This window comes from Lacerta agilis, chromosome 9 (assembly GCF_009819535.1).
Source record: "Lacerta agilis isolate rLacAgi1 chromosome 9, rLacAgi1.pri, whole genome shotgun sequence".
NCBI classification, from domain to species: domain Eukaryota; kingdom Metazoa; phylum Chordata; class Lepidosauria; order Squamata; family Lacertidae; genus Lacerta; species Lacerta agilis.
The window spans coordinates 56,733,221-56,746,683 of record NC_046320.1 but is presented as its reverse complement, the minus strand read 5'-3'; positions in this window follow the sequence as shown (position 1 = coordinate 56,746,683).

Here is a 13,463-nt window from a genome sequence, read left to right as displayed (position 1 = left end):
CACTTTTCCTTGTAACCTCTTAACAGTGCTTCTGAGTTTTAGAAAAAGTTGACGGAACGTAACACAGGACTGGATGTAAGAACTTGTTTGGCAACTAAATAAGCCAGAAAACGGAAGGAGAATTTTGGACGAGGGTGAAAGAATTGCACAGCATATTTTATAGAATTCTCTCTGTGTGCCAATTTTCCTTTATATGAAAGAGACTTGGTTTCCTGCTCAGTGAAATGTTGGCAGTCCCCTTCTTTTTCTCTCACTGTAGATGAATTCATTAGCTTGCTTTTTGGTCTATCTCGCTATTGCAGCATTCATTAGGCCTTCCCAAAGCTGTGCCTGGCTGGTTGTTGGTATTCAGAGTGCAGCCTGGCTATTGGATGGATTCTTGTGTTATACTAAAAAGCTGTAATTTTCAAAATGACAGTTTCTATTAGGTGGCTGCTTGCTTTAACTAACTGTTCAGTGCTGGACATACTGAACATAGCCCAGGGAAAATTAACTGTATATTAAGTCTCACTGAAATAAGTGTCCAATTTAAAACTTTATTATGATTTATTTTTGGTGGGAACTCAAGTATTCAGGCATTGTGAAGTAACTGTGCACTGCCCCTTAAGGACAACCCAGCCTGCAGACTTTTGCCTCCATCTCCTTCTCTTTTCAACCTAGGAAAAGCCCTGCTGCAGTCCTGGATAATGAGCCCTGCCAGTGAGTTGTATAGAACCCTGTGTGTATAAACCATTTAAGTTAGAATCAGCATGGAGGCTGCCCATTCTTACACTGTATTTGGAAATAATTTCAGCCAAAGATTTCATAAGTTTCATATTTAATCATGAATTAGTTTGTTTTGTGAGTTGTACCTCTCAGGCAGGAACAATTATGAAGGCTAATAATGCCACATTTTATAATAATTTAAATGGCGATGTTGTTCATATCACAGTAGGAAAATGTATAATTTGATCTGAATAAATCCCATGGTAAATGTTGAGTGTGTGTGTGTGTGTGTGTTACTTCAGTTGTTGTTGAGCATCACCTTCAATGAGATGGAACTTTTGCCTAGTTTATTTGGTTCTTACTTACCAAAAGAACATCTTTATAAACTATTTGTCTGCACTGGGAATGGTGAATGCACCCTCTGTAAATCTGTTCTTTGGCTTTACAAAAGTTCTGCCTCTGTTGGAAGCAGCTGTACCTTAAACCACTAACTTCCTATTTAGCATTCTGCCGAATGGGACAGAAGTACTATCTATTTCAGTGTCCAGCACATCTCCACCAAAAGGAGGTCATTACTCCTCCCTAACACTGCCTTAGAGGATTAGTCAAAATGATGGTGATGATAATAAATGTTAGACTAATTCTATCATAGAAATTAATACCCAGCCTTATAGGTTTGGGCCCTTTGCACACACACACCCCATAAAATATTTGAGGGAGCTGGGCGCCCCCAAAGTTGATGGGCATTGCCAATCAAATGGTGTGCATGTGCTGCATCTTTTGCTTATGTGGGGTGCGGCTTCCCTGCCCCCCCCAATATTTTCTTCAAGTTGGCATCCCTGCTCACACTTCAGATAGTAAAGCTGTCAGGGAGTATACTAGATCCTTGTTATAACTATGCTATTGCCATGGTTTAACAGCATTCTTGAGCAGCATGGTGGCCTAAGAGAATACTTAGTTCTGAGCTTTATTGATCAGTTCATTGAGCTCTCCGCGTGTGAGTATTTACACAGCACGTACAGGAGCCAATTGTGCAGCAACGTAAGGCTAACTCAGAAACCTTCCATGAGTTCTCTGCAGACAACAGGCCACTGATTTTATGTTACAGGAATTTAGGTGGCAAAGTCATGGGGTCTCTTTTCTTTATATTTCACAATGAACAAAAGACATTTCATAACCTTTACGAATAAGGAAGAGGAGGGCCAACTTGTGCCACCGGCATTCTGGGCTATCTGGCATTGTATGATTTTTTTTTTGTATTCAGCAATGTCTTTGTACTTAAATTGCTTAACCCATGTAATGAACAATACTTACCTTGGCATTGTTGTGTGCTGCATACTGTCGCCGGAGCGGGGAGCTGGTCTTTTTTAATTGTAAATCAAATAAACATATAAATAAATAAAACAAGGAACAAAGCACTAAGATGTTCTCTTTTGCATGCCGAAGGTCCCAGCTTCAATTCTTAGCATCTCCAGGTAAAATTGAGACCTTGGAAACCATGGTGCCGATCAGTGTTGACAATACTGAGTTAGTAGACCAATGGTCTGATTCACTATAATAAAGGAACCTCCTATGCTCCTAACAGAACTGCTGCTTTTTAAAATGGGGGGTGGGCAGGGTTTGGACCTTTGATAAACCTCTAATGCTGTGGTCTGCATAGCTGGAATGACTTTAATAGGAGTGAGATAATTTAAAGGCAAGAACAAGCTTAAGGATCCTGGCTGGCCCTGTGGGAGGAGAAGAGGGTAGAGGGAGTCTGCATGACCTTGAGGCAGAATATGACTCTTTCTTGCTCATGCATGTTGTGTCATGTCATGCAGCATGCACATTGGACCAGCAAATGAATACAGTGTTGGAACAGGAATACAATTCACTTAGTTGCTTGCTGGTATTGAGTCCTGAAAGTCAGCTGATGTTATTTTCTAAAGCAAAACTGAAGTTGCTTGTTCAATGGCTTTCAGTGGGTAGATTTTTCTTCAGTAAGATTGTTCCTAGTGCTTCTAAATCTCATAGTACTGTATATAAACTCAGGGATGCTAAGCCTTGTGGCCCCTGGCCCCTTTACGTTCTGGGCAGGCTTCTCCAATAAGGGGGCTCCGTCAGGTATTTTGTATCAGCTTCTCAGCTGGCATGATTGACTTTCATTTTTGAAATAAGCAAAACTGTACCGTTTTGCTTCAGGGGACTTGTTCGGAGCCTCCGGTTTGCTGCTGGAGTGTTAAATTGATAGCATTCTGTCGATGTCCCTAGCCTATAAGTGCCAAAACAAGGGGGAAAACATCACCACAGGATTTTAAGAACCATTTGTTTTGAGCAAGGGAAAAAGGAAGAGACAAAATCTTCCTAGCATTATACTGGTGCTAAGTGTTTATAGTGAACAGTTGGAATTTAGCCTACAGGGTTTGTTGCTTTTGCTGTCGCCACTGAGCAGACAGAAGCTGGGCTGCTAAGATCCCTGCAATGCACAGTGAAGTCAATGCGATGTGGGGGGATGGAATATTGAGTCCTATTGAATTCAGTGGGGCTTGCTCCAAATTAAGTGGGTTTAGGATTCCAACCCAAGTCATGCTTAGCATAACCCCATTGAAATCAATGGAACATAATGGCGCACTTAACTCCCACTCATTTCGAAAGGTCTACCCTAAGTATAGCCAAGTCTGGATCCAATCCATTAATTGGGCAATGCATCTGCCTCTCGTTTAGTACCAGTGTCTTACCCACTGCTAAAATAACGTGTTCTGTCATGTGGTCACCAGAAGCTGTAGGTCAAGCTGATCTTAATTTTTTTATGCTCTGCTTCCTGCTTGTATTTATGCAGTGTTATTCATTTGCCTTCTGCGAGGCTTGATAAAAATTTAAACCTGACAACCCCCCTTTTTTAAAGCAGTTTCAAATATTCAAATATATCTAGAACACAGCTGGAAACTCAATGGGGTAGAACTATGTGATCAACATTCATCTGATTAGCCTTTAGGGCTAAAACAAAATCAATGAGTGTCTGTTTGTTTGATGGGTTTTGGACAAGGAGGTAATTTTTAAGGATCATTCCAATCAGATCTGCATCATCACTAAGACATTTAAATCACCTTCTGCAAAGAGATAATGGCAATTATGAGAGTTTACTATGGAAAGTGTTTTGATTTTAAAATCAACCAGCGAAAGCTTGGTCCATTGTTAAGTCTACTTGTAGGACACTTCTGACATAAATCCATGCTTCTACAAATTGCCAGAAATCAGGAGCTGTGATGTCATACCTCTAGCTACGCCCACTTAGCCATGTATTCTTAGCATTGACAATCAAGTGAATGATTTATTCCACCTACCTCCTACTTGCTACCTTGGCATCAACTTGGAAAACATAACGCAACCACAGCCCTGCACATGATGCACGTTGCACTGAAGCATTGGATTACTTTTATATGGTAGGGACTCTGCACAATATAAGACATGGGGGAAAGTAATGATTGCAAATACTTTTTACTCTGGTGTTATAATGGGGAGGGGTATAATTTATGTGCTTTTTTGTGGCATGTCCTAACTTCTAATTTTTAACATAATTCAGAAGCTGTGGCTCTTTGAGGAGCTGGGTGGGAAGCTGCTGTTTTGCTGGCACAGCTAGGGCATGCCTTCTATAGGATGGGTTCATTCTTTCCAGGTCTGCATCTGGAATGCAGACGAGGTCCCTTGAAAAGGTAGGTGCATTTGAAATGGAGTGACCATTGTAATCGCTCAAGCTGCATATGAACAAAGTCATTTGTCACAGATCTTTGCCCTGCTGCTAAGCTGTTGGACCAAGAAATTGTGGCACCACTTGAAAAATATTCTTATGCAAGCACTTCATTTGCAGCTGGATCTGCTACTATTTGCAAAATGTATATGACTGCATCTTGGCAAACACGCATCTATAACAAACACTGGGGGCACAGTCTTAGATAACTGTAAAAGAAATAATTGCTTGAGAAATATTCATATGCAGTATTTCAAATGCAACTATAGCAAATGGTTAAGAATATAAAGACATAAGAAAAGCCTGCTGGATCTTTGCCTCTTTCACCGCAGTTGTACTCTAGGGTCACGTTTACTAGAACCCAATGGTTTTTGTCCCACCATGAGTTGAAAGGCAGCACCCCATGTTGATTTGATTGCAGTTCTGGGCATTAACACAATACTGCTCACACTTGTCATACATTAAGACAAGCACCCTGCACACCAGCCTATTGACTAGATAGAATAACTGCTGCTGCTCTGATCAGTTAATGCTCATTGCAGTCACTCCAGCTGCATATGAGGAGAAGTCATTTGTTGTAGATCTTTGTCCTGCTGCTAAACCGTTGGACCAGGAAATTGTGGCACCACTTGAAAAATATTGATATGCAAGCAGTTCATTTGCAGCTGGATCTGCTCCTGTTTGCAAAATGTATATGAATGCATCTTGGCAAACACACATCTAATAACAAACACTGGGGGCACTATCTTTAAAAAAAAAACAGTTACAGGTAGGTAGCTGTGTTGGTTTGCCATAGTCAAAATAAAATATAAAATCAAAAATCAAAAAAATCCTCCCAGTAGCACCTTAGTTTGTTCTTGGTATGAGCTTTCGTGTGCATCTGAAGAAGTGTGGATACACACGAAAGCTCATACCAAGAACAAATTTAGTTAGTCTCTAAGGTGCTACTAGAAGGATTTTTTTGGTTTTTGATTTTATATTTCGTTTTAAAAAAACACAACACCATCTATTAGATAACTATAAAAGAAACAATTGCTTGAAAAAAACACCACTTCTTAGACTACATACCGGTAGCTATATTAACCCGCTGTTTCTATTGGACCAACACCTTGGCTTTTTCATGATTTAAAGTACTGCACCAGATGATTGCAGTGCCTGGAGAGAGACAATCAGGTTGTGTATCCAGAGCAGGAATGACAGCTGGAAGGAGCGCAGAGAGAAATGTCATAGTGCGTCTGCACCAGTGAAACTGGACTCCTTTATCTGCACTGCTTCTACAGCCACAGCAGGTGCTGTAACTCTTCAGTGGTTTGCCTTAACCCCTGAAGGCATCCTCTTCCATAGACAGAGAGATGCCACTGGGTTTTTCAAAAGTCTTCGATATAAAGTCTGTGACCTCTATCCAATATATGAAATTAAAAGCAAAGGCATAAAACCTCCTAACAGTATAGAGACAGGAGCAGATTTAGCAGCAGGACCATATTCTGATGGATGCTTAGAAATCCTGCAGTGCTTTTTGCAAGATGAGGAGTGATAACCCATCATTCTGAACAAATTCCACTGGTGGTAACTTTACTAAGCCTTCAGACAGTTCCTCCGTTGTCTTCATTGGACAGAGTAGTCTCCCAGCTGCCAGAATGCACCCCAGTGAGGACAGCTTTCTGTTGCTGATGAAATAATATTCCTTGCTAAATTTGCTAAGTACTTTGGAGGTCTTCAGGGGTGAGAGGTGCTATAGAAATGGCGACTCCTTCCTCATTCACTGAACTTTCTTTTCCAGAATGAAAATGAAAATTGAAGAGATATTTTTCAATATGTGAACAAGAGTGTTACCTATGCACATTTTTTACAACTCTAAAAATTCTGGAGTCGGATTTTATTATTATACACTTTTTTTCTCACGTGTTGAAGCATGTGGCAGTGAGAGAGTGGGGCATGCAACATTCTGAACCCAGAACTCTCGATCCATTAGGGATAGTGACTCTCCAGGACTCTCTGTCTTGTCCACAAGACTCTCCTCAGGCCACACTCCCATTGGTCCTGGTCTACACCCTCCTTGACCTGTAATAACATCCTTCAGCTGTGAAAATGCCTCTGGCATGCCAGGTGGAAGACGGAAAGTTAGGTGTGTGTGAGTCATTTGGTAAAAATGTATACCAGGTGCACTCCACCTTTCATCTTGCTTTGAGATGCTATTTCCTTCCTTTCAGCTGGGGTGGGAAACTGTGACCCTCCAGATGGTGTTGGACTTCAATTAGCATCAGTCCTAGGCAGTGTAAGCCAGTGGTAAGGGATTAGGGGTTCCCACAACTTCTGCAGAACAAGTTTCCTCAGCCCTGCTTCAGAACATCGTTGGTTAGACACAACATCACCACTGGACACCAACATATGTGATACCCAATATTACTCATACTTATAGTAGAGTACATTGAAATTAATGAGTATAACTAACAATGATTTTCACCCCCACCCACCCCCAGAAAAAGGAAAAATCTGTGGGTAAACAAATGGATATGATTTCCTTAATGTTATCTTGAAATCTGCCCTCACGTTGGTAGCTTTTATGTTATACTTCAGTGCCTCATTCTGTTTGTTGATACTTGATCAATTAATTTTCCATTTTGCTATATCTAAAAGGTCTAAATCATCTTGCAAATGATAATACTTAATTGAAAAAATATTGTTTTCATATAAAAATTATAATAAATGCAACTTTTTACCACACTGTTGCTTCAAATACCCTCCTTTGCAGGGCCAGCCCAAGACATTTTGCTACCTGAGGTGAATGACAATATGGAGCCTCTCTCCATTCCATGTCCATATACTGACCAAGCTGGCCATAAAGCAGTGGCAATCAATAAATGTTATCCAGTACACCTGAGTGCAGCAGGTTTTCTTAGGGGACATTGGGGAGGAAGTACACACCATCTTCTGCCTAAGGTAGCTGCCTCACTCTGCCCAATGGTAGGGCCAGGCCTACCTTGCCACAAAGCTTCCGTGGTATTTTATTCAGCACATCACAGCACTGTTTGTAAATTTAAATTTCAGAAAAAAATTTCCTGGAATGATGCTAAGCAGATGAAGAAAAATCTTGATCTAGAAACGGTTCATTCAAAACATGTATTTTTTTCCAACTTGCAGTAGTTTTGAGCAAACAATGAAAATAATGATGAATGGCTCTGAAAAGCAAAAATGTGGATCATGGGGATCAAGGAGACAGATGTGAAGTAATGCCTGAAGCCTGAGGAATATGCCAAGGCACAGCTGGCTGCAAAAAGGGAAATTTAATGGAAAGAATAAGCTGTCAAGTCAAACAGTTGATTGGAAATAGCCTTCAATAGCTCATGAATGGTGGCAAACAAGGTGAACAGTAATAATATATGCTATTCTTTCTTAGAGTACAATTTGTCTACTCAGAAGTAAGTTCTGCGGAATTCACTTGAGATTCCTTCCAGGTAGGTGAGTAAAGAATTGAGCAGACATGTATAGGGTTGTGCTGCTAATGTTCTAAGTACTTGTGCCATTACAAAGTACTTAAGAAGCAGTGTGTGTGTATACTTTCCAAATTAATCTTAACTGGAAGACTTCAAACTGGTTATCAACTTGCATTAAAAAGTCCCACTTGTTTTTAATGAATTATGACACAATATCATCCTACACATAATTAAAGCAGAAAGTAAATTTAATCTATTCATTTCCTATTGAATTCAATGGGGCTGATTTCTGAGTAGGCATGACATGAATAGGATTGTGCTCTTAGATTGCAACAGTAAATTGATTGTGAAGGCAAGTGTTATCAATAGAAAGACTTGTTCATTTATGTCAGGGGTGAAGCACCTGTGTTCCTCCAGGTATTTTTGTACTCCAACTCCCATCATCCCTAACCATTGTCCAGTCTGTCCAGGACTGAGAGGAATTGGAATCTACCAACATCTGGGTCCCCATACCCAGTTTATATTTAAACTTTAGCCCTATATCACTCATCATTCACCCTTATTTTATCTGTAGTCCTTTTTCTTACGTCCAAAAGGACATCCAAAGCAACAAATACAGCAACAAGAAGCAAATGATATGAAACAGTATCTGACAATTCAGTTAATCACACAATACATAATAATAATAATAATTAATACATTTATTATTATTTATACCCCACCCATCTGACTGGGTTTCCCCAGCCACTCTGGGCAGCTTCCAACAAAAGATTAAAAATACATTAACACATCAGTCATTAAAAACTTCCCTAAACAGGGCTTCCTTCTAAATGTCAGATAGTTGTTTATTTCTTTGACATCTGATGGGAGGGTGTTCCACAGGGTGGGCGCCACTCAGTGGCGGAGAGCAGGGGGTGGGGCTGCCGCGCGTCCTAGGGGATGGGCACGCTGCTTGCGGGGGCATGGCTCCCAGCATGGGGGGGGGCAACCACAATGGCACCCCACTGGGATCATGCTGCCGGGGGCGGTGCGCTCCCCCTGCACTCCTTTTCCTCCACCAGTGGTGCCGCTACCGAGAAGGCCCTCTGCCTGGTTCCCTGTAACTTCGCTTCTCGCAGTGAGGGAACTGCCAGAAGGCCCTCGGCGCTGGACCTCCGTGTCTGGGTTGAACGATGGGGGTGGAGACACTCCTTCAGGTATACAGGTATAAACAAGAAAGGGATAATGAAATAATAGCCCATATTTTAACAAAAATGCACACATATCCCTTCTCCAAAAAGTCAGGGTGCAAAACCATTCAGATACAACATTCAGGAAGACAAATGTACCCTACAGCCAATGGCTGATAAGGATAAAAAGGGCCACTGCACACCCAAAAACCCTTCATTTCATAACAACCTCCCACACAACAGCTGAATACAGAGGCTTCCTATTTAGTACTTTTTAAAGTGCTTCCTGAGATTGAACTTTGCAGAACAGAGGCAGTCCAGTAACCTGTTGGCCTCGTGCCGCTAAAAAACAGAAGTAGTGCACTGACTTTAAATCTTCATAAAAGGGATGGCAAAGAAAAAGCAAAGGGATTATGTGTCCGTCAAAGCTTCCCCTTCGGTACTATAGTTGTGCTCTGCAAGCAAGAGAACCCCTAAGTTACATTTTATTATATTGTTATAAGTTTGCAGGTAGTGCAGATTTCCCAAGATTCTTAAAATTAATAAATGGTAGACACTGGATTTAGTGAAGTGCTAAAATACAGGTGAGACCAATTTCCTGGGACCAGGAGGCCACTTGGCAGAGGGCCCATGAAGAAGTGATTAACCTAACAAGAGACGAGGAGAGAAGTGAGCAGCATAACTGAGGCTGTGTGCCAGCCAGCAAATGGCTGGGTTAGTTTGGAAGGCGGAAATCGCCAAGGTTACTGTACATCACAGGAAAACTGTGCCTTTTGCACCAAGCTTTGGATCGGCTGAGGCTGAAGAGGAGGGGCTGCATTTGGCGGGGTTCTGGGAGGAAGGACAAGGAGTTGGGGACTGAAGGGAAACGGCCATTAGAGCTGGATGGAAAGCAGAGATAAAGGGATGGTGCTTAGGATGGCTGTGTTTCCAAACTGGGCTGCTGTGAAGAACAAGCTGCTCTTGAGATGACATTGTTGTAAGATCTGCATCCCCTTCCATCTAAAATTCAAGTGCAAATATGTGTAATTAAACCATATTTCTTAAAGGCATTCCAGCCTCCACTGCATCTTGCTTCTCAGTGGAAATGTGACCTGGGATGAGCCCCTGGGACCCCCTGGTATCTCGTGCACCACTTGGCAAAGATGGGGTGGTGGTGGTGTGAAACCTTTGTAACAACAATATATGCAAATAATGGTTGTCACTTAAGAGTGGCAGACTTGGGGTTCTCAAATGTCAGCGGCGCCCTGTGCGATGCTAAAATTTGGGGCACCCCCCCCCCACCTCTTGTGCTCTGTTCTACAGCATTGTTGCGGTGCCCCATGCAGCACGGCACCAAGTGTGGCCGAACCAGTTGAGCTACCCTAAAACCACCTCTGAAGTTAATTATTGGATCTATAAACATTAAGTACATAGAGCCCATCCACACCATACATTCAAAACCCAATGCTTCCCCCCAATGAATCCAGGGAACTGTAGTTGGTCATGGGTACTGGGAATTGTGCTTTAAATGTATGGTGTGGATATGACAGAGAGCGATCGACTGGCCAAAGGTGACCCAGTTAACTTCGTTGCTGAGTGGGCCTTTGCATTCTGTTATGCCATTGATATATGCACAAAAATGTTAGGAAGATAATATTGCCATTGTGATACAGTGGTACCTCAGGTTACAGACGCTTCAGGTGACAGACTCCGCTAACCCAGAAATAACGCTTCAGGTTAAGAACTTTGCTTCAGGATAAGAACAGAAATCGTGCTCTGGCGGCGCAGCAGCAGTGGGAGATCCCATTAGCTAAAGTGGTGCTTCAGGTTAAGAACAGTTTCGCGTTAAGAACGAACCTCCAGAACGAATTAAGTTCTTAACCCGAGGTACCACTGTATGTGTTGCTCCCAGTCCATTACTCTATATGTAAAGTGAACATAATAAGTATAGATTCAACTATTATTTTAGACAATGGATAAGATTAATGGATAACTTTCCTAACTAAAAATAGCGTGACATCAAACTTTACAGGACATTTGGGCAAAAAGTGAGACATATGATGACATCAAAATGATGGATTTATTCTCTCCTAAAATTTCCCTGACCAAGTTTTGATCGGTTCAGCCAATATCTTTGGACTTTAAAATCTCTAGGGACTTGTTATTTTCCCAGGAATATGATTCGATGGTCTGACTTTTCTTGCTAGGAAATAAGATGTTGAAAATAGAATAAATACTGCGGTGAAACAACAAACACTTTCCACAGTTCCCATTATCTGCAAAAAATATATATCTGCAAACCTTACATTTATTGTATCTGAAAAGGTGTTTTGTTTTCCTTAGGAAAGTTTTAGACTACGTTGCCAAAACAAATAATCCAGGAAATAGTCTAGTTGTATCTATTGTCATTTTATAAGAATGCTTTGGGTTGTAGCCAACAAAGTTCTACTCAGATAAGCCCCATTGACACTGAAGGACCTAAGTTTATTAATTTTAATGTGTCTACTCCGAGTTTGACCTATGTTAAATGTAACCCTTTCTATTAAAGTCAGTTGCACAGTTGAGAAAGGCAGATCTTCATTAAATGCAGTTCTACTTTATTCTTCTACAGACTTTTTTGTTTTGCAGAACCTAAGAGAAGATGGAATAGGGCATTAGCTCAGAGAAGGACTTCTCAACATCCCCCTCACATTAATGTTCTGCCCAAAAACATCCCCCACCCACAATGCTGGTTCAAGACATTTTGTTGCCTGAGTTGGAACAGCAAATGACATTCTGCAAACAGCTGGGTGGTGGCAAGGAGCTGTGGTCAACATCAGCAAAGCTGGTATTATTCATACATATATTTTCAAAAACTCATACCTATAACCTTCCTTTGTCAGTTCACAAATTATTAGTGCATATCATTTAGGGGAGAAAATTCCTTGGTTTCCTATCTACCAAGGGAATCACAGTATATGTCACAGAGCAAATTGTTGACATCTGGGCACTCATACTATACAAGAGTTTGTGTGCATTGTATGCTGTTATAAAAATGAAATGAAAGAAGTAAGAACTATGTATGTTTTTAATTGCATGTTTAAAGGTATAATAATCAAAATATTAATAGGTGAAAAATCAGTTATTAATGACTAAAGAAGAGTATCTATGACTAATTAAAATGAGATTCCTCAGGATCAATAGCTGCTACACTACTTGTTTTGAAGATGTTTGAGGTGACTGTCCCATTTGAATTTTACTCTAATTATATTCTATGATGTCTTGAAATGAAAGTTAATTATTCTCAGAGAGAAAAGGGGAAATGCTGACATGGTCATTTTCCTGTTCCCTTTCTAATTTATTTCACCCCCATTCCTAAAGACATTTACCTGAATATAAGTCTACATGGCATTCCAATATAGCTATAGTGACACAAGGCAGCATTTGCTCTATCACAATAAAGCGGATTAATAAGATCGGTCTGCCCGTTAACAATATGGCCCCACCATTATTTTAAAATCATAATCTGCTTAGTGAACAATTTAAATAGGGATTACAAGGGGGAGGGTGTGTGTGGACATAATGACAACAATCTTGCATGTCTCTATTCTGCATCGGTGTTATATTTGTGAATTTAAAATGTACCTATTTACTGTATATATTGCTAAGAGGAATGTTCTGCAATCTGTTTCGTGCCTGCTGCATGTTGATGCAGGAAAAAGCATATGTTAAACATATAATGAAACTGGCATCATGAGACACTTGGGGTTTTGTATCCAGCTAGGTTGTACTCCGAGTACACTAAATGAAATCAATGGGCTTTCTCTGGGTATTGTTATGAAGCACAGGCACAGGATACGTTCCAGATATGTCCCGCGTGCATAAGTGAAATCGCATAAAATGAGGACCCTCAAAAAAGCCTCTAAATGTCTATTTTCTCCTGCTCTGCTGCTCTCTCTCCAATCCAGAGCAAAATAACTAGAGTTAAAGCTCTGGGACCAGCTGGAGGATGGAGGATGCATGGGAAAGCTGCTGCTGCTGCTGCACTACCCCGCATATCAGCTGCTAAGTGGAGAAGGTAAGCAGCCTAAACAAAGCCCCAGTGTGCCTCAGGTCTCTTCGGGGCTTCCTCCGCCCTCAATATGACCTCTTTGGGCTGTGGGGTCTCCTTGCAAGCCACGAGGACTCTCCAGCTCTCTCCCGCCATTTCCTAGTAGGATTCTATTTATTTAAGTATTTCTCAGCGCCACAGATATATGCGGCCTTGTGTGAGTAGAACACAACTAAGTGCCCGTACACATCAGATCCATGTATGTATCCACCATGTTTATAGATCCAATGTACACTTCTGAGAGGAATGGAATCTTTTGTGGGGGGTAAGGACATGTGCCCATTAAAAATGTGTGTACACCTTTAACTGTTCCCAATAAAGAACTCGTCACACCAGGAAGTAGAAAAAGATTGGTT